Here is a 19,886-nt window from a genome sequence, read left to right as displayed (position 1 = left end):
TTTAAAATGATAAAGACCCACACTATTTATGGACAAATTCAATTTTTGAAATACTGGTTAAAATGGATTTTGTCACTTCAAAAAAGGTTCAACCACTTTTGCTTTGCTATTACACACAAGATCTAAAATCATATAATGTTTAAGGGTGAAAAGAAAGAGAGGGATCAAAAGAGATAGAAAAAAGAAAAAAAGGAAGAAAGGAAGAAGGAAGGAGGATTAAAAAAAAAGGAGAGACGGAAGAAGGAATCGAGGAAGGAAAAAGGTTTTCAGGGATGCTAAGAGAATGAACGGCATGTGGCCTTTTTCTCCTAACTAATTCTAAATGGCTGAGAGCACTGGACTTTTCTCCCCATGAAGTTTGTAAGTATCTATGACCAAGAAAGACCGGTATGCAGTTCCCTGTCAGATTTTGCTGAAAGCCAATAGCTGTACATGCTCACAGATGCCCTAAAGCATAGAAAGAAGCCCAGAGAGAGATCAAAGTGCTGTAATAAGTAAATGGCAAAATTTGACAATTATTTTCAGCAGAGCCACGGTAGGCTTATCAGGTAAAGGAAAACCTAATCTCATTAATTGTGTTGGTCAAGTCTAGTAGAGCTTTACTAATGTCCTGTCAGCTTGATCTTTCACTTATTCAAAGAAGTATAATAAATTCTCCTACTCTGTGGATTTGTTCATTTCTCCTTCCATATTTGTCAAATTTTGCTTCACACAGTTTGAGATTATGTGGTTAGGTGGAAATAAGTTTGGAGATTTTCTGCACATTGCAGGATTCTTTCTAAAATTAATATATTCATTAGCCTTAAAGTCTATTTATCCTAATATATTTAAGCCAGCTAATTTTTGATTGGTATATACCTGGTATATATACCAAGATATTTTACCAGGTAATTTTGTCAACAGCATACAGCTGCATTTCACTTTCTATGCTGAAATTTTACCTTTCACCATTTGGTCTGTTTATATTTACCATGATTAATGACCTATTTGTGTTGAACATCTCATATGCTGCTTCTCTGTACTACATCCTTCTTTCAATTCTTCTCTGTTATTGTATTCTATTGGACTCATCAATGTTTTCTTTATTTCCTTTTATGCCTCTATTGGTTCAGAAATTATATATTCTATCTTTATATTTTCTTGGTTGTCCCAAGTTTTCAATATTTATACTTTATTAAAAACGTCTGAAAATAATTCAAACCTCTTCCCCTCAAATACAAGAACCTTACACATCTAATGGCAATACCCATCCCCCTGGTAAAGTTATTTCCTAGTAATTGAGTTCACTTTGCTTTTAAAACACCTGAATTATTCATAAATGTTTCCATAGCCAAAGCTCATTGAGATTTACACACACTTATTGATGATTTTAATAACCATTCTTACTGGATCCTAATTCTTTTTTCTGTATTCAATTTCCTTCATTCCTAAATAGGTCCTCCATTTGTTCTTTTAGCAAATATCTGTGAGTTTTAAATTGTCTCCGTCTCATTGTGGGATTGAAAATATTTTTATTTCATCCTTACTCTTGAGTGATAGTTTACTGGGATTTAAAATTCTAGGCTGACAGTTAATTTGCTTCAGCACTGTAATTCCATTGTCTTCTGGCTTCTCTTGACACTGTTGGGAATTGTGCCTTCAGTATAATTTTTGTTCCCTTGAAAATAATGTGTCTTTTTCTCTCCTTGCTTTTCAGAATTTACCCTTCTATTGTTTCACTATAACCGGATTAAGTGAATTTAGGTGTCACTCTTTTATCTTCTACAATTAAAAAAAACCATTTCTGCCGTTTCTTTTCTCGCTTGCTCCTACAATAAGACGGGCATCTTTCCCAGGTGGCCACTTGTACAGGGTCTCATTCTCCTTTCACTTTGCAGGGACTTCTTAGATCTAAACATAGAGGTAGCTCAACGCATCCCCATGGGTCAATTTCCTGTATCCAACAAGCATCCATCTATGAGCTGTAGGCAGGATATTTTCTTACATCCCTTGTCAGTTTTCAAATAATCTAGGGAAAAGCTGACATTTTAGAAAATGGCGTTATCTTCCTACTGATGGATAAACTCTCATGTCACCAGTAACATGCACCACAAATCACTTGGCTTCTTATCACCTCTGCCACCACCACCAGATCTACCTGCTCGATTCTATAAATCCTTGATAGAATGATGCTCCTCCACATTTTCCCCTATGGCTCCAGTTATTTTAAGTCCAGAGGGTTTGGATTGTCAAGAGGGATGCAGAGAAAGAAATGTTAATAGAGGACCACTTTAGAAAGTACTTCACACAGATTCATTCATTAGAAAAAAAGTTTTATAACACCTACTATGTGCCAGGAGGGACGCAATGAAGAGGCAGCTTCCTAGTTTTCTGGGACGTGCAGATAATACATTTCTGAGGAAAAGACACATCACGGGACTAGACTGTTTGCTCTGTATACTTAAATTTTCTTTTAATTAGGTATGAGCTGCGGAGGCTATTAAATGTGTTTTTCAATCAGGCCACATCAGCTCAGTAATTACTGGGAATTCCTCATAGGATTTATGTAAATGGGTGGCTGTTATCTTTCCTTTCCATTGCTACTGAATTTTTGAATTTCCGTATGTATTCATGGATCATTTAATGGAAAATTAGAAGAGAGCTTATTATGGAGTAGCAGCTTGCCAATATTTTAACTAGGAAGTTGTCTTTTCTATATAATTTTTTAAGAAGACAAAATTTCCAAGAGAACTGAAATAAAATTTCTAATTAACCCCTCCATGGGGAAGGAAGCAAGGGATTACTGACGACAAATTAACTGTTTTGCATTTCCAATTCTGAATACCATAAACTTTGTCTAATTGTTATGTGTTAAAAATAAAATCTGTTTTAAACAGAGTTGATTTTCAAGTTCTCTAGATTGATATACTAAGAGTGCAAATTAAGCTGTTAGCAAGCCAATAAACAACACGTTCTCTAGGACTTAAACTAGGGGGAGAGGCTTATGCAATTTTTGATTAAATGTCATCCTAAATGTATTATTGCATAACATATGTTCACTATTGAAGATCTAATAGAAAGATTAAGACGCTGTTTGAAGTTCACATTTGTTTTTGCTTGCAGGCTCTATGTCCATAGATATGAAACAATAAAAGGCAAAGTGAGACATTGATAGAACCGAAAGTATCTTACAATAGAACTATAAGGAGAAGTAATATATACACAGTCTTGGATATTACAATTATGTTGACTTGGATATGGCAAATTATTTGACAAAAAATGTAATTTTTTTGATAATATAAGACACAATCTTGTTAAGTTATTGTATGGTGCAAAGTAGAAAGAAAGAACCTGGGGCTGGCAGAACCCCCAAATGTTATGACAAGACACAGATTAACAAATGAACAAGCTGGAAACTCGGGCTCTGGGAGGACACGTAGGAGGGCAACCAGAGGAGAAAGGCGGATTAGTCAAACATTTGTGCCTGGGATTTTCAAAAACAGAAGCAAAATTATAATCAAGTATGTAGACCAGACATAAGAAAAACTAGGTCAGGTTGACGTCAGAGACCAGTTCTACAAGTCAAGAAAGACCTAGGATCCCAAGTTCAAAGGCAAGGTTCTTGTTTGAGGGAGCTTGGGCTGTCCAGAACAAGAGTGGATGGTAGGAAGAGTTTACCGGTACCTAAGAGTCTGAAAACAACTCACTAGTATTGTAAGAAATAAAGTTGAAGTCTACAGCTGAGTACTAGAACACGAGGGATAGAGGAAGATGCAATCACAAGGATGGGATCATACAAAGAAGGGGCCCAGGCTGCCAGATTAATATTACTGTACTACTCATGAGACTGCAGGCATGACAGGGGAGCCTGGGGGACAGCACCAATGGGTGCTTACATCCCAGGTCTCAGAAGAGAATTGGCTCAGGACCTGGGATGAAGTATTTGAGCAGAGACAGTAGGGAAAAGGGAAAGAAATTGGATATTGTCTATGGAAGCTGCTGACGGTGTAACGAGAAGAATTCTTTAAAATATTAACAGTTGATAAATAAACATTTAAAAAAATTTTAAAAGGGGGCGCCTGGGTGGCTCAGTCAGTTGAGTGTCAGACTTCAGCACAGGTCATGACCTCGTGGTCTGTGAGTTCGAGCCCCGCGTCGGGCTCTGTGCTGACAGCTCAGAGCCAGGAGCCTGCTTCCAATTCTGTGTCCCTCTCTCACTCTGCCCTTCCCTCACTCATGCTCTGTCTCTCTCTCTGTCAAAAATAAACATTAAAAAAAATTTTTTTTAATATTAACAGTTGGGGTTGCCTGCGTGGCTCAGTAGGTTAAGCACCCGACTCTTGATTTTGGCTCAGGTCACGATCTCAAGGTTCATGAGATTGAGCCCCTCATCGGGTTTGCTCTCTCCCCATCTCTCTGCTCCTCCCCTGTGCACACACACACATTCTCTGTCTCTCTCTCTCTCAAAATAAATAAATAGGCTTAAAAAGACTAAAATATTAACAGTAAGACACCATTGCTGTGTGGGATACATTTCATGTGCTTCCTGAGATTCCCTTGGTTCCTCTACCTGCAACTTCCTCCAGAACTAATGGAGCCAACCCCTCAGCTTCTGTGTCATGGACAGGTAGATCAGTCCCATGCTCAGAATTTCTGGCTCCTCTTGCCATGGTAGCACATGGAACCTGGCATTCTGTGGGGCCAGGGAAGGCCATCTCAAAGCCTAGCACCATTAACTCCCATGGAGTAAAATCTGGCAAATAGGTACAGGAGACAGGAGGTTAACATATACACAGAATTCCTTTCCTCCCTCTCCCACGAGGATGGCTCAGAGGCACTTTTCACACTGTTTTGCAAAAGTGACACTTGCTGAGTGACCTGTTGCATCTATTCATGGAGATACCTAGCAGACACTGAGATAGCAGCTCAAGCGTCATTCACTGTTTCACTTTCCATCCTTCCCTTTCTTGTTTCTCTTTTTTCTCACTCTCATTGCCCTGAGTTTGCAACTCCCAAGTAAAGCATCAGTATATGATTCTTGCTTTGGGCTTCGTTTTCTAGGGGACTCAAACTAAGACAATCACCAACCTAAGAATAAAGAGCAGTGTGACTTTTTAATGCAGCATTGCAAAAAGGAAAAATCAACAAAGACTTTAGATTTGAGTGCTTACTCAAAAGACTTGATGTGACCTCTTACATGGCCTCTGAAAGGGATTTTAATTTTCTGGGATCGACTTTCTCCATTTGCAAAATGGAGACGTAAAGTGGCGGCATTATTCTGTACAGCAATGGTTCCCCAACTCTAATATGTGGATTAACTATGATGGTGATCCAAAAGGAGGCTTTTATTTTATTTTTAAACGTTTATTTATTATGAGAGAGAGCAAGAGCACAGAGGATGGGCAGAGAGACAGGGAGACAGAGAATCCCAAGCAGGTTTTGCATTGTCAGCACAGAACCCAATGCGGGGCTCGACCTCACAAATCGTGAGATCATGACCTGAGCAGCGTCGAGAATCAGATGAGTCCGATGTTTAACCGACTCAGCCACCCAGGTGCCCCTTGAAAGAGACTTTTAAAATACAGGTTCCTAGACCTCTTCCGACCTGGGAGTGATTCAGTAGGTCTGGAGTTGGCCCTGGAAGGTGTATTTTGTAAAAGGTCCCCAGGTGCCACTGTACAGCCAGAGTTGGCAACTACCAGCAACGTGGAAAGAATGCAGGCTTGGACACCGCACCTCTCAAATCACTTTCATTTGTCAGAAGCTCAGCTAAAACTAGCAGGAACCACAGAGGTAATGTGTTGACCCAGTAAGTGGCATGCACAAAGGGAATGACCACCTTTACAGTGACAGCATCCAGAGATGCACCTGAAATCATAAGATGTCATCCATCTTTCTCTACGTGGACCTCATTCTTGGAGACTCTACCCACTTACACCAGACTTCTATCCTCCAAGCTTGGCAGACCTGGGGAAAAATATCCCTTTTCCAGGGCACCTGAGTGGCTCAGTCATTTGAATGTCCAACTTTGGCTCCAGTCATCATCTCGCATTCGTGGGTTCGAGCCCCATATCGGGCTCTGTGCTGACACCTCAGAGCCTAGAGCCTGCTTTGGATTTTGTGTCTCCCTTTCTCTCTGCCCCTCCCCTACTTGTGCTTTGTCTCTCTCAATCTCTCCCTCTCAAAAAAAAAAAAAAAAACGTTAAAGAAAATTAAAAAAATATATATTCCTTTTCCAAAATTCCAGCAATGATCCCAAGTCTCTCTAAACCAACTCAAATCCTGAAATAATTTCTGTAACCAGGTGAATAAACACTCCAATGACTAGAAAACTAAGTAGACAAGCAGTGATCAGCTTGAACTGTGTATCAGGGTTACCATGTGCCCAATTACTGTCATTTCCACTAGTTTATAAGCTTCCTGAGGACAAGAATTTAGTATGATTTCTTCATCATTCGGACCCCTTTAAAACGAATCCAGATGAATGAATGAAAGTCTCCTAAATTTCTGATAAAATATAATGAAGTTTCTAACAAAAATAGATTTTAAAAAGTAACAAAACAAATGAAGAATGGAAGAGGCATAAATGTTACAATTAAACTATACATTTTTAGGACAAATAATTAAATGAAATGCAGCATAGTTTAGATATGGATATGCATATATAATTAAATCATTTTTATTTATTTTATTAAATCATTTTTATATGTGAGAAAACATGTACTATGCCCAGAAAAAAAAAATCCAAGCTATCAATCCTCCACAGAAATTCTTTTTTTTTCCTCCACAGAAATTCTTTCCTAACATTTCCAGTAAGCATTTCTAGTTTTTTCTCTTCTTATTATCTTAAGACTTATTGGAATCACACAATTAGAGCTCAAATATTCTGATAAAGATTTACATATTACTACATAATTTCCATCTCAAAAATCACAATGTTAACTGCAACTCTAAAATCTCTCTTTCTTGGGGCACCTGGATGGCTCAAGTTGGTTAAGCATTCGACTCTTGATTTTGGCTCAGGTCACAATCTCATGGGTTTGTGGTATTGAGCCCGTGATGGGCTCTGCGCTGACAGTGTGGAGCCTGCTTGGGATTCTCTTTCTTCCTCTCTCCCACTCGCTTGCTCTCTCTCTCAAAATAAATAAATACAACTTTAAGAAATAAATACATAAAATCTCTCTTTCTTCAGAGAAAGATAAATATGAGATGATCTCACTTATATGTGGAATATAAAAAACAAAACAAGTAATCGAACAAACAAAAAAACCAGAAAGAGACCCACAAATACCCAGAACCAACTGATGGTTGCCTGAGGGAAGAGAGTGGGGGGATGGGCAAAATGGGTGGAGAGGAGTGGGAAGATCTAGGCTTCCAGTCATGGAATGAATAAGTCATGGGTATGGAAGGTACAGCGCAGGGAACCATTAATGATATTGTAATTGTGTTGTATGGTGACGGAAGCTCCACTTGTGGTAAGCACAGACCTATAGCATAACACAGAGACTTGTCCAATCACTGTTATACACCTAAAAATAATGTTAACATCGTGCATCAGGTGTACTTCAATCAATCAGTGTAAAATCTCTTTTTCTGAGAAAAACCAAGGTTGTTGGCTAGAAATAAAACTTTAAAAAATGACATTTCTAAAGGGGAGTTTATACAAAAGGGAGACACTCAATGTTCCAATCAGGTTATAACCACCCACAAGTGGGACAAAGAAAATAAATGAAAACATACCCTGAAATAGAAAGAGATAGGAGTGAACAGTCTCAGCAGCTCGGTCATTTGTCCATTCCAGAGGCAGCTTGGGCCAAGGCCAGATTATAAGAGCACATGACCCAGTTTTCTGACTCAGCCAAGGAATCTGTCTATGAGCAGGGTTATGAACTGAGGACAATGCTTTGATCAACAGGACTGATCCCTGCACCCACTAGTGTGATTAGGGAAGAGGAGCAAAAGGTTCAGTTACTGTTCATGAACACATTCTCCAAAGGTGATGCCTTTCAATGACTCAGATTATGATAAAAAGTATTACAGAAAGCAGGATAATCAATAAAATATAAATATCAATGGTTAGACCTTGAAATGTGTACATAAGGTATTAACATGTTTACCTTTTAAGTACCCGGTCACCTGCTGACCACTAAAACTTCCATCATTTCTTCTCTCACTCCATCATCGGATTCCCCTTCTCCACCCCCCACCCCCCCCACCCCACTTTTCCTAATGTTAGATCCCAGCTATGTTTCTATAGGAAGTCAGACAGTTAGGTGCACTGGGCAGTCCTCCACATCCCAGAGTTGGTGAGGAGGCACCTCTCGGAGAAAAGACAAGATGATTATTTCCCTCCACAAGAAGGTGATCATACCATAATACTTATTAAAACACCAAAGAGAAAGATCAAAATGTTTTAAGTATAAAGGACAAAATGAAAATTCTCTCAGATTCTATGCTTAAAGGTAAAATAAAGAAACTTAGTAAATGTAGGAATGGTAAATAATCATAGACGTAATGCCAAAAAGAGACTGACTTCAAATACCTTCATTATGTTTTATTACGTATATGTGTGATATTACAATGGAATGTGCCACTAGTTAGCATTTGTTGCGTTCAAATGAGTACTACAGTTGCCCACAAACTTAAGAACAAAATTCTATTTCAGATACTATTTTTCCACTGACTTTTATTTTTAAAAAATGAAGTTTTATACTCTATTCACACACACACAAACACACACGCAGATATAGCAGCGGCAAGCAAAATCATAAGATTTTCTAAATTATGTACATACACTTAACTACTTTCACGATTTCTGAATTTGACTATTCTAAAGTTCGGTGTATTAAATTTAATATACCTTCATTAAAATCCCTTCTGGACCCCCATGCATGAAAATAGAAAATAAATTCATAAAATAAAGCTGCACCTTCATTTTGTTTTTCTGAAAAATAAGAAAAAGTGACTATTATACCAGAACCTTCAAATATTAGAATAAAAATTGATCAACCAAGGAGATAAGGCCATGTAATTATTTTCAATCAGATAACATGTGTATAGAAACAATTGATTTAAAATAGAAATGGCTGAAAGTTATAAGCAGACAATTATAGCAGTTATAGAGCAGACAATAATACACATTTAATATGTCAATCTAGTCACTAACAATTTGTACATCATTTGAAACTGAAAACCAGAGGTTGGGCCTTTTTTATTCAAACAAAAGTCAAAGGTTGGGTTAAGTTCTCATACGGCTAGTCATATTTCTTGATGCCGCGACCAGTGTCAGTACATCTAACTAGTTATCCAAAGAAGTAATACCCTGAGTCACAAGATAGACTGAAAGAATGAGCCATAGAAGAGTGACAACCTACAATGAAAATGTCACTCAAAGCATACCCCAATGATGGCAAACACTAGGAATGATTATCTACATCAAATTTCTAAAAGACTAGGATCTTTTCTATTGTGTTCACTGCTATATCTTGGGTACCTTAACACTGCTTATACACAGTAGGTTCTCAATAATAAGTATTTGTTGACTAAAGTATCCCATAATCTAGCTTCTTTGTTCAAAGAGTGAATTATGCCACTATCGACTTGATTCTAGCTGAAGTGCTTACCCTCTGTGTGTTTCAATTTTCTCACCTATAAAATGTGGAAGTTGGGCTAAATCAGGAGCTTTCAAATTGTATTCATCAGAACCCCAGCCTTCTGAGAATGTGCTTCATGAACCACTGCTGGGGATACAATAATAGGTGGGAAGAGGGCAAACAGACTTAGTTCTGAAGCATCTTCTCTGCTTTTGAACAGAGAAGCTTTCCATTTACCTAATTTATATATTGGGTGTTTCAGAGTCCAGAGTGCTGACCATTACACCATGGGACCTATACTGGGTGTTTTATAATATTTCAACCTCCCTCCCAAAACAACTATTGTTACTGTGAATATACTCTTAAACAATCAGTGCATCAAGAAAAACATCTGGGGAAATTAGGAAGTACTTTCAGATTAATGAAAATGAAGATAAAAACACAAAAACTTATAGGATTCAACTAACCTAGTAATTTATAGCTGTAAATCCCTATAAGGAATTTTAAACTATAAATGCCTATAATAAAGAAGAAAAGAGATCTGAAATCAAAAACCTAAACTTTCACTTTAAGACAGAGAAAAAAGAAGAGGTACCTAAACTGAAAGTAGAATGAAAAAAATAAAGATTGAAAGAGAAATTAATGAAATAGAGAAAACAACAGAAAGAAATCTCGGAAACCAAAAGCCAGTTCTTTGAAAAGATCCACAAAATTGACAAACATTTAGCTCAATGGACCAAGAGAAAAAGAAAATATTCAAATTACTGGAATAAACTAGGAACATTACTTCTGCCTTACAGAAACAAAATGGAATGTAAGAGAATGGTATAAACAATTGTATGGCAAAATTTACATAATTTAAATGACACAAACCATGGAAACTGATTCAAAAAAGAAAGACATTCTAAATAGATCTATATAAGGCACCTGGGTGGCTCAGTTGGCTAAGTGGTTAAGCGTCTGACTTCAGCGCAGATCATGATTCTCCTGGTTTGTGAGTTCCAGCCCTGTATCAGGCTCTATGCTGACAGCTCAGAGCCTGGAGCCTGCTTCAGATTCTGTGTCTTCCTTCTCTCTCTGCCCCTGCTCACACACTCTATCTCTCTCTTTCTCTCTCTCTCTCTCTCAAAAAATAAACATTAATTTAAAAAAAAATACATCTATATAACAAGTAAAGATATTGAATCAGTAACTAAAAATCCCCCAACAAAGAAAAGCCCATGACCAGATGACTTTACTGGAGAAATATACCAAACACTTAAAGAATCAACACCAATCCCTCTGAAATGCTTCCAAAAGAGATAAAAGGAAGGAACACTTCCTAACTCTTTCCATAAGGCCAGTATTATCACACAGACATCATAATAAAAACTGTAGACCAAAATTTCTTATGAATATAAAAACAAAATTAAATAGAATTCAGCAACATATAGAAGAATTATCAGCATTACTGTCTTAATGTGTTTGGGATGGTATAACAAAATAGCATAGACTACGTGGCTCATAAACAACACATTTATCACAATTCTGCAGACTCAAAGTCCAAGAATGAGGTATCAGCAGTCGGGTGAGGATGTTCTTCTGGGTTTCAGATTTCTCTTTGTATCCTCCCATAAGAGATAGGGTGAACTAGCACCCTGGGTCATCTTTTATGAGGATATTAATCCCATTTATGAGGGCTGTGTCCTCATGACCTAATCACCTTCTAAAGGCCATACTTCCTAATAGTATCACCTTGGCCATTAGGTTTTCAACATATGAATTCTGAAGGACCAAAAACATTCAGATCATGGCAATTACCAAATGGGATTTATCACAGGGATGCAAGATTTGTTTGACATCCAAAAATCAATGATATGCTTTATCAATAGAACAAAAGAATATAAAAAAATAAAAAGAAACTACATGCTCATCCCAATTATGCAAAAAGTAATTTAGAAAAATACAATACACTTTCATGAGAAAAACACTCAACAAACTAGGAAGAGATGGGTAGTTCCTCAACCTCATAGAGGGTATCTATGAGCTACCTACAACTATCATGATACTTAATGATTAAACACTGGATTCTTTGTCCATAAATTCAGGAAGAAGACAAGAATGTGCCCTCTTATCACTTCTATTTAACACTGTAGTTGAAGTATTGACTAGATAAATTAGGTAAGAAAAAGAGATAAAAACAATCCATTTCAGAAGGGAAGATATAAGATGATCTCTATATGCATATAACATGATACTGTAGACAGAAAATCCTAAGGAAACCAGTAAAACATATTAAAATTAAAAAATCAATTCATCAAGGCCACATGATAGAATTTTAATATACAACATCAATTATATTTCTACACATTTGCAATGAATAATCTAAAAATGAAATTAAGAAAACAATTCCATTTGTAATATCATGAAAAAGGATAAAATACTTAGGAATATATTTAACAAAAAAGTACAAAACTTATACTTTTAAAACTACAAAACACTGTTGTTGAAAGATATTAAGGGATATCTAAAGAAATGGAAAAATACTGCATGGTCATGAATCACAAGACTTAATATTATTAAAATGACAATCTTCTCCAAATTGATTTATATATTCAATGCAATACCTATCAGGTGGCCAGTTGGCTTGCTTGCAGAAACTGACAAACTGATTCTAAAATCCATATGAAATTGTGAGAATACCAGAACAGCCAAACAATTTGGCTAAACAAGGACAATGTAGTAGGACACACACTTTCTGATTTCAAAACTTACTACAAAGCAAAAGTAATCAGAAAAGTATGGTACTGGCATAAGGAAAGGCATATAGATCTATGGATATAATAGAGAATCCAGAAATAAACCATATATTTATGGTCAACTGGTTTTCAACAAGGGTATCAAGATAATTCAATGCAGAAAGAATGGTTGTTTCAACAAATGGTTCCAAGACCACTGGGACAGCCACATTCAAAAGAATGAAGTTAGACCCTTACCTCAAACAATATACAAATATTAACCCAAAATGGATGAAAGACCTAAATGTAAGGACTAAAGCTGTAAGATTCTTAGAAGAAAATAGAGCTAAATCTTCATGACTTCAAATTTGGCAATGGATTCTGAAATATGACATCAAAAACAAGAGCAACAAGATCAACAACAAAAATAAATTACACTCCATTACAATTAACAACTATGCTTCAGAGAATATTATCAAGAGTGGAAAGACAACCCACAGAATGGAAGAAACTATTTGCAAAACCTATATCTGATAAAGTATTGTATCTAGAATATAGATGGAACACTTGCAAATCAATAAGGAAAAGACAGCTTAAAAATGGGTAAAAGTTCTGAATAGACATTTATGCAAATGATATGTAAATAGCCAATAAGGACATGGAAAGAAGCTCAACATCCTGAGGCACCTGATTTGCAGGGAAATGCAAATCAAAACCACAATAGACACCATTTCTACCCACTAGGATCACTGAAATTAAAAAGTCAGATAACAAGTGTTGTTGATAATGTGGAGACAATGGAAACCTCACACACTGCTAGGGAAATATAAAATGGTATGGCTACTTTGGAAAACAGTCTGGCAGTTCCTCAAATGTTTAAACATGGTTACCATGTGACCCAACAGTTCTACTTACAGATATATATATAAACACACCCAGGAAAAACAGAAACATATGTTCAGCCCAAAAAATGTTTATAGCAGCATTATTCATACTAGGCAAAAGGTAGAAGCAACCCGAACATTCATCAACTGATGAATGGATAACCCAAATGTGTTATAGTCATACAATGGAGTATTATTTGGCCAATGAAAGGAATGAAGGATGGATACATGATACAACGTGGGTGAACTAGGAAAACATTATGCTAGGTAGAAGAAGCTAATCATAAAATGCCATATATTACATGATTTCCTTTATATGAAATCTCCAGAAGAGGCAAATCCATGTAGAGACAAAGATTAATGATTAATTACGACTGAGGGGTAGGGTGGATGATAAGGAGTTGATAGCTAAAGGGTAATGAGTTTCTTTTTGAGGTGATATAAATGTTTTAAAATTAACTGGGGTAATGGTTACATGTATTTAGGCATATATTGGAAACCACTGATTTATACACTTTAAATTGGTGAACTGCATGATATATGAATATCTCAATAAAGTTATTACAAATGAAATACATTAATAGAAGAATAAAGTTTAAGATGAGTATAGGTAAATATCCTTTTATTTTTCACTTGATGTAAATTCAAATGTATATAAAGTATTTACATAACAGGTATTGCCTTTTATGATTATGATTACAAGTCTTCTCGGAAGGTAGGCTATAACATAAACTATTACATTTATAAGTTTTTTAATGTTTATTTATTTTTGAGACAATGCGAGAGACAGAGTGCAAGCAGCAGAGGGGCAGACAGAGGGAGACACAGAACCCGAAGCAGGCTCTAGTCTCTGAGCTATCAGCCCTGAGCCCGATGTGGGGCTCGAACTCACAAACCGCGAGATCATGACCTGAGTCGGCTCACGCCCAACCGACTGAGCCACTCAGGCGCCCCTACATTTGTAATTAGATATTAAACCTAAAGATTGTAGATAGAATATATGGTTTTTGTTCTTAGGAGATTTTGATCTTAGGAGATTTAAATGTAGTATGTGGATCACTGATTGCCTTTTAGAATTTAATAACATTCTTTTATAGACTGTAATTGGACTTGATGGCTTACAAATGTGGCAATCCTATATGAAATATGCATTTGAATTATATTTCTAACTGAATTAAAGAAATTCTATTTCAAAAGTCCTGTGCAAATTTAAAAAGTTTTTACCAAAAACAATGTAATAAATATATCACCACAAATTTAACTATAGCTATTTTGAGAAAAATGAACTAAAGTACACTTTTAAGATTGGGTGATTTAGTGATGTGAACAGTAAAGTATAGTCAATTGCTTCAATTTAACTCAGCTTAAGCATTAAAACTAACATTTTAACTGGTACTCTGTTAAATGAAATTTACTTTTATTCTATTTGAAATGCATGTGTGGTTATTAGATATAACCCAGAGATATTAGGTTTATTTGTCCAAGAACATTTAATAAATTTTAAGCAGGAATTTGTGTTCATTTTTAGTGCAACAATTTTTCAGTCTTATTTTCATACTGAAGGATAATTTGGCTATTACAATAATGTATTTAATCCTTATAAAATGGATAGAACTACATATAATGTAAGTTATTAATAATAAATTTCTAGTACAGTTTATAATCACATTACATATTAAACAGCTGTCACGAAAGGATTTAGTGAGTACCTGTCACCTATTAGATCACTAGTTATTAGTAAGTATTAAAGAATTAAGAAAATTGGAATCAAATGGGAGAAGGTATAGACAGAGAACAGTGTTCCTAAAATATGCACTAATATGCCTGCCACATATCCCTTGAGAGACAACAAGAAATTGAGTCAAAATAAAATACTAGAAGCTGAAGAGGTAACTGTGGAAATGAGAGTTTTGAGCTCTGTGTAATTGATCAGCAAAACCAGCCTAGAGCCTATTTTTCATGGGTGGCACGATATACATAGGACCCTCTATACTAGGGAGGTAAGTGCTCCTGGATCCACTGGAGATTTCCTGTTTACCTCTACCCATTTAGGGCCCTCCCGCCCATATATTTCAATATACCCAGAATCACAGGTAGATGAGATTTTAAATCAAGATCTACACCCAGGCAAAAGTCTAGGTTTTATGAGGCCTGAGGCTTTGAAAATTTAGGGACCTTCTTGAAGAGAAAGAATGCAAAATTGTAAATATAAAACTAGGTACAGGGACTAACAAGTGGGGTCAAAAAAGGAAGAATAGTAAAATTTATGTGTCTTTGGAATCATAGTAAATCTGCCTCTGAAATCACTAAATGTTTCAGTAATATTTTGTGGTCAGATTTAATAGTTCTGGTGCCTAGAGGTGAAGTACTTTAAGGGTGACAAGACTAGAATATAATGAATGGCCGCATTTATTAGGTATATCATATAGCACTTGAATTCTTCACATATGTCATCTCATTAAATCTGCATCTCATCGAGAAGAGATAGATGTGATTACTTTTTCCATTTGTGAAGTACTGATGAATACCTGAGTCATGAACAGTGGGAGTAAAGAAGGAAAGAAGAGAAGGAAATAAACTGCAAAAACTGAGAACTAAAAGATAAATTGCAGTATGACCTCAAAAAAGAGAAGTGTCAAGCAGATAGCCAGATATCTAATATAAGACACAGGGTGGATATATGTCCCATCATATGAAAAGATAAAGATTATATGATAAGGAACAAACTCAATGGAGAATAATAATACATTCATTTTGAATCTGAGGGACAAATCTATTTGTATATATATTTGCATACATATATCTAGGTAGGCATGTCATATGCTTCTGAATATCTGAGTTGAAAACAGAAGGAAAATGATAGGAATAGAGATAAATGTTAGTGATGTTAATGGTAGTTTTAACTATGGGAGTGTACAAAATCCCTTACAGGATACATTAAAAGTAATAATAGCCCCAATAGAACAAGTAGGACCTTGAAGACTCCCATATTGATGGAGTAAACAGAAGAACCCACAAAAAGACTAAGCAGAAATCTTGTCAAGGGGATGGAGAAGAAATGCTGGGAACAAGGTTAAAGACTTATGTCAAATGTCTAGACTTCTGAGTACATGCCTAATCATCCAGGTTAAATGTAATAGAGATCCACCAGTAAGATGTAGACTGAGAATGGTCCATTGGCTTTGGTAATTAGAAAGCAACTGCCCATTTTACTACAGTGGTAGAGCAAAAGCCAGATTTGAGAGGTTGAGAACTACTCATGCAAGAATACAAACTGCAAATACAGATCACTCTACTGAAAAGTATGTTTGTCATGGGAAAAGTATGAATTTCTTTAGTTTCTGAAGCCTGAGAAGGTTTGAGGGTCAAAAGTGAAGGAACTGCTCTCAAAGAAGAAGGAGCTGTGATAAAGGATGGAGAAGAGCCCAAGAGCAGGTTATCTGGGATAAGACAAAGGTCTTGCTACACACAGCAAGGTTGATAGAGTAGAATCCTACTATTTAGAGACTAAGGGGGATGGGCTAAGGGGGTTAAGGAAGAGTATGTGGTCATGTAGCCCTTTCTGCTCTATGACAGAGGTGACAAAGTCATTTGCCCAGTGAAGGTTGGAGATGGATAAGGACTGGAGAAAAGAGGATGCTTGAGAAGACTAAAAACTGTGTGGAAAGACTGTTGTGAGCCATGCTAGAGTCCTTGGGTATGCAAGTAGAAGGATCAATGCCTAGACAGAAATATCTATTGGGAGGATTAAATGAGAAAAACTATGAAACGAACTGTCACAGTGCTTTGCATATTGTTGGTGCTCAACAAATACTAGACCTAGACCTACTCCAGTCTACCAACACAAAAGTGTCACAGGATCTCTGACACCTATGAAGTGGGACAACACATGATGTTCCTTCCATGGGAAAATGTTGTCATATATGTACATCTGTAGAGATGGATTCACCCACTTATATGCATATGCACTCTCTCTACAGCTTTCTTTCATTCCGTTGAAAGCATTATAATGTTAAATGGTAGGATGGGAAAAATAATACCTTTCTAAATGATGGGGCTAAAATAAATATGGATTTAAGTAGATTATTTTAAATAATTTCAGTAATAGCTATTATTAATCAGAAATATGGACTTTTCATTAGGAATTTCAAAAAAGTAAAAACTGATAGGAAACATTGATATGAATGGGTTGAAGACAGCCACTTTTAATACCTCAAAACTAGTTCCAGGGGGTGTTGGGTGGGCTCAGTCAGTTAAGCGGCCAACTTCAGCTCATGTCGCAATCTCGCAGTTCATGAGTTCAAGCCCTGCATGGGGCTCTGTGCTGACAGCACAGAGCCTGCAGCCTGCTTTGGATTCTGTGTCTCCCTCTCTCTCTGACACTCCCCCCGCACATACTCTGTCTCTCTCTCTTTCTCAAAAAAAAAAAACCCATAAAACATTAAAAAAAAAAAACTCATTCCTTTTGATGACTTTAGAACTTTAAGAGATTATAAAAATGACCCTACTTGTACCTCTTTCCTGCAATTAGCAGGGACACTGGGCTATTGCTACTTCTCCAGATAAATGCTTGTCATTTCCTTCTTTCTCCATGCCACCCATAAAAAACAAGATTTAGGGGTGCCTGGCTGGCTCAGTCTGTAGAGCATGTGACTCTTGATCTCAGGGTTGTGAGTTCAAGCCCCATGTTGGGTGCAGAGACTACTTAAAAAAAATAAAATATTTTTAAAAACAAGATTTGTTTCTATATTACTGTATTTATTACTAGGAATTTTATGGTTTGTTTTCTTCAAAGTGGCTTATATCCCAAAGATTAGATTTTTATATGCTTAACTCTACTATTCTTTGTCCCAAATTCTAATAGAATATTATTTATTAAACTTAAAAAACATCTGTTTTTTCCTTTTCATTAATCAAGTCCACCGCTTAACAATAGAATGTACACTGTTCAGGCTATGTATTTTATTCAATCTGCTACTATCCTGAGTTAGAATATTCTGTTTTTGTAAACTTAATTTATTTAAATGTATGCTGAAGGTTGCTGAAACAGAAACCTGGGCTACAAGCTCTACAAAGCAAACTGCCTAGAAAATCAAGTTAGACAGGAACCACAATATGCAAATTACATTTTAAAACTTTTCTGCATGATCTTTTAAAAAATTTACAGTTCTATTTTTCTTAATTCTCACAATATCTTCTTACTCAAATACACAGTTAACAATTACATGAGAGAAATATATTAGCCTTTGAAAATTATCTAAGTGAAAGATTTTTAAATATAGATAACTTCATACTTATTTATAATTAAACAGCATTTTAATATGCCAATTTTCATCATTTTTCCCAAAGGAATTGATGCTCAACAGTGTTGAGTGAATGGCTGAATAAGTGAATTGTTTGGGCTGGGAATCCTAGCTGGGCTTATAATACACAGTTTTATCCAGTTATCTCAAAGGGGGTAAAAAATTATCCTAATAAATTCTCCACTTAAAAATTTAATAGCACAGGGGCACCTGGGTGGCTCATTTGGTTAAGCGTCTGATTCTTGATTTCAGTTCAGGTCATGATCTCAAGGTTAGTGAGTTCGAGATCCACATCAGGCTCTGCACTGACAACACAGAGCGTGCTTGGGATTCTTGCTCTCTACCTCTGTCTCTCTCTCTCTAAAAATAAATGAGCACTTAAAAATATTTAATAGTACATTGAAAAGATTAAAAAGACAAAAATTTCACTTAAGAGCTGTCACCAGCTTGACAGCTAATAAGTCAAACATGCCCTCACAGTTATTGCATAAACTCAAGCTTTTCTGTTTATTTTTTATTATTTTGAATGTTTAGATGGGGCACATACTCTCCAGTCTATGGTAGGCTCCATCATCCCTCTTGTCTGAGACAAGACCTAATTAATAAATCCTTGTTATCTGCTTGGCCACTTAGCATTTGAATCTGGGATCTTAGATCTCCTAGGAAGGCAAAATGAACAGATGATCTTGTGACATTATGATGTGTAACCACCTTTTGGATTTAGAAACATTTTATAGTTAACACAAAGCCACAGGAGGGGTGCCTGGGTGGCTCAGTTGTTTAAGTGTCTGACTTTGGCTCAGGTCATGATCTCATGGTTCGTGGGTTCGAGCCCCACATTGGGCTCTGCACTGACAGTGAGGAGCCTACTTGGGATTCTCTCTCTCTCTCTCTCTCTCTCTCTCTCTCTCTCTCTCTGCCCCTGCCCCATCTGTGTGTACTCACTCTCTAAATAAATAAATAAACTTAAAAAAAAAAGCCACAGGAAAGGAAAAAAGGAAAATTTAACAAAACAAAACCTAAGTTAGCAACAATATAAAGTAGAATCCATGACACTGGAGTTATGATACATTGTAGGAATAGCCCTAGTAAAGAAATTATAATCCTATTATTATCTACCAGCTTGGAAAGAAGTGAAAAGAAACCTAATTTTGGATAGTTTAAGTTGCTTAGTCACACTGTTTACATCTTATTGCTTGCATTTAATAATGTAAATTTATTAATAGTCTATTAAATCTGGGTTGGTCCTTCATAATTAGAATAACAGAATAAAAGGGGATCAGGAGACCAAGAGTAAGTATTCAACTACTAAACGTCCTAGTCCAGATCAAAGATAAATTACTCATAAATAACACCTGTTCTCCTGATATGCCTTTGCTACCAATATCTCTCCTATCCTTAAAAGCTAAC

At 36.2% G+C, this 19,886-nt stretch overlaps 1 protein-coding gene across 1 annotated transcript in view; it reads right to left on the bottom strand.

Annotated features, from left to right (window-relative positions):
• CFAP47 (cilia and flagella associated protein 47) overlaps window positions 1-19,886 on the bottom strand; it is a 587,956-nt gene that overhangs the window by 245,299 nt on the left and 322,771 nt on the right. The window lies entirely within an intron of this gene.

The sequence above is a fragment of the Prionailurus bengalensis genome, chromosome X, assembly GCF_016509475.1.
Source record: "Prionailurus bengalensis isolate Pbe53 chromosome X, Fcat_Pben_1.1_paternal_pri, whole genome shotgun sequence".
Taxonomy (NCBI): Eukaryota; Metazoa; Chordata; class Mammalia; order Carnivora; family Felidae; genus Prionailurus; species Prionailurus bengalensis.
The sequence above is the reverse complement of the archived record's forward strand: the minus strand, read 5'-3'. Positions and strand labels throughout refer to the sequence as shown.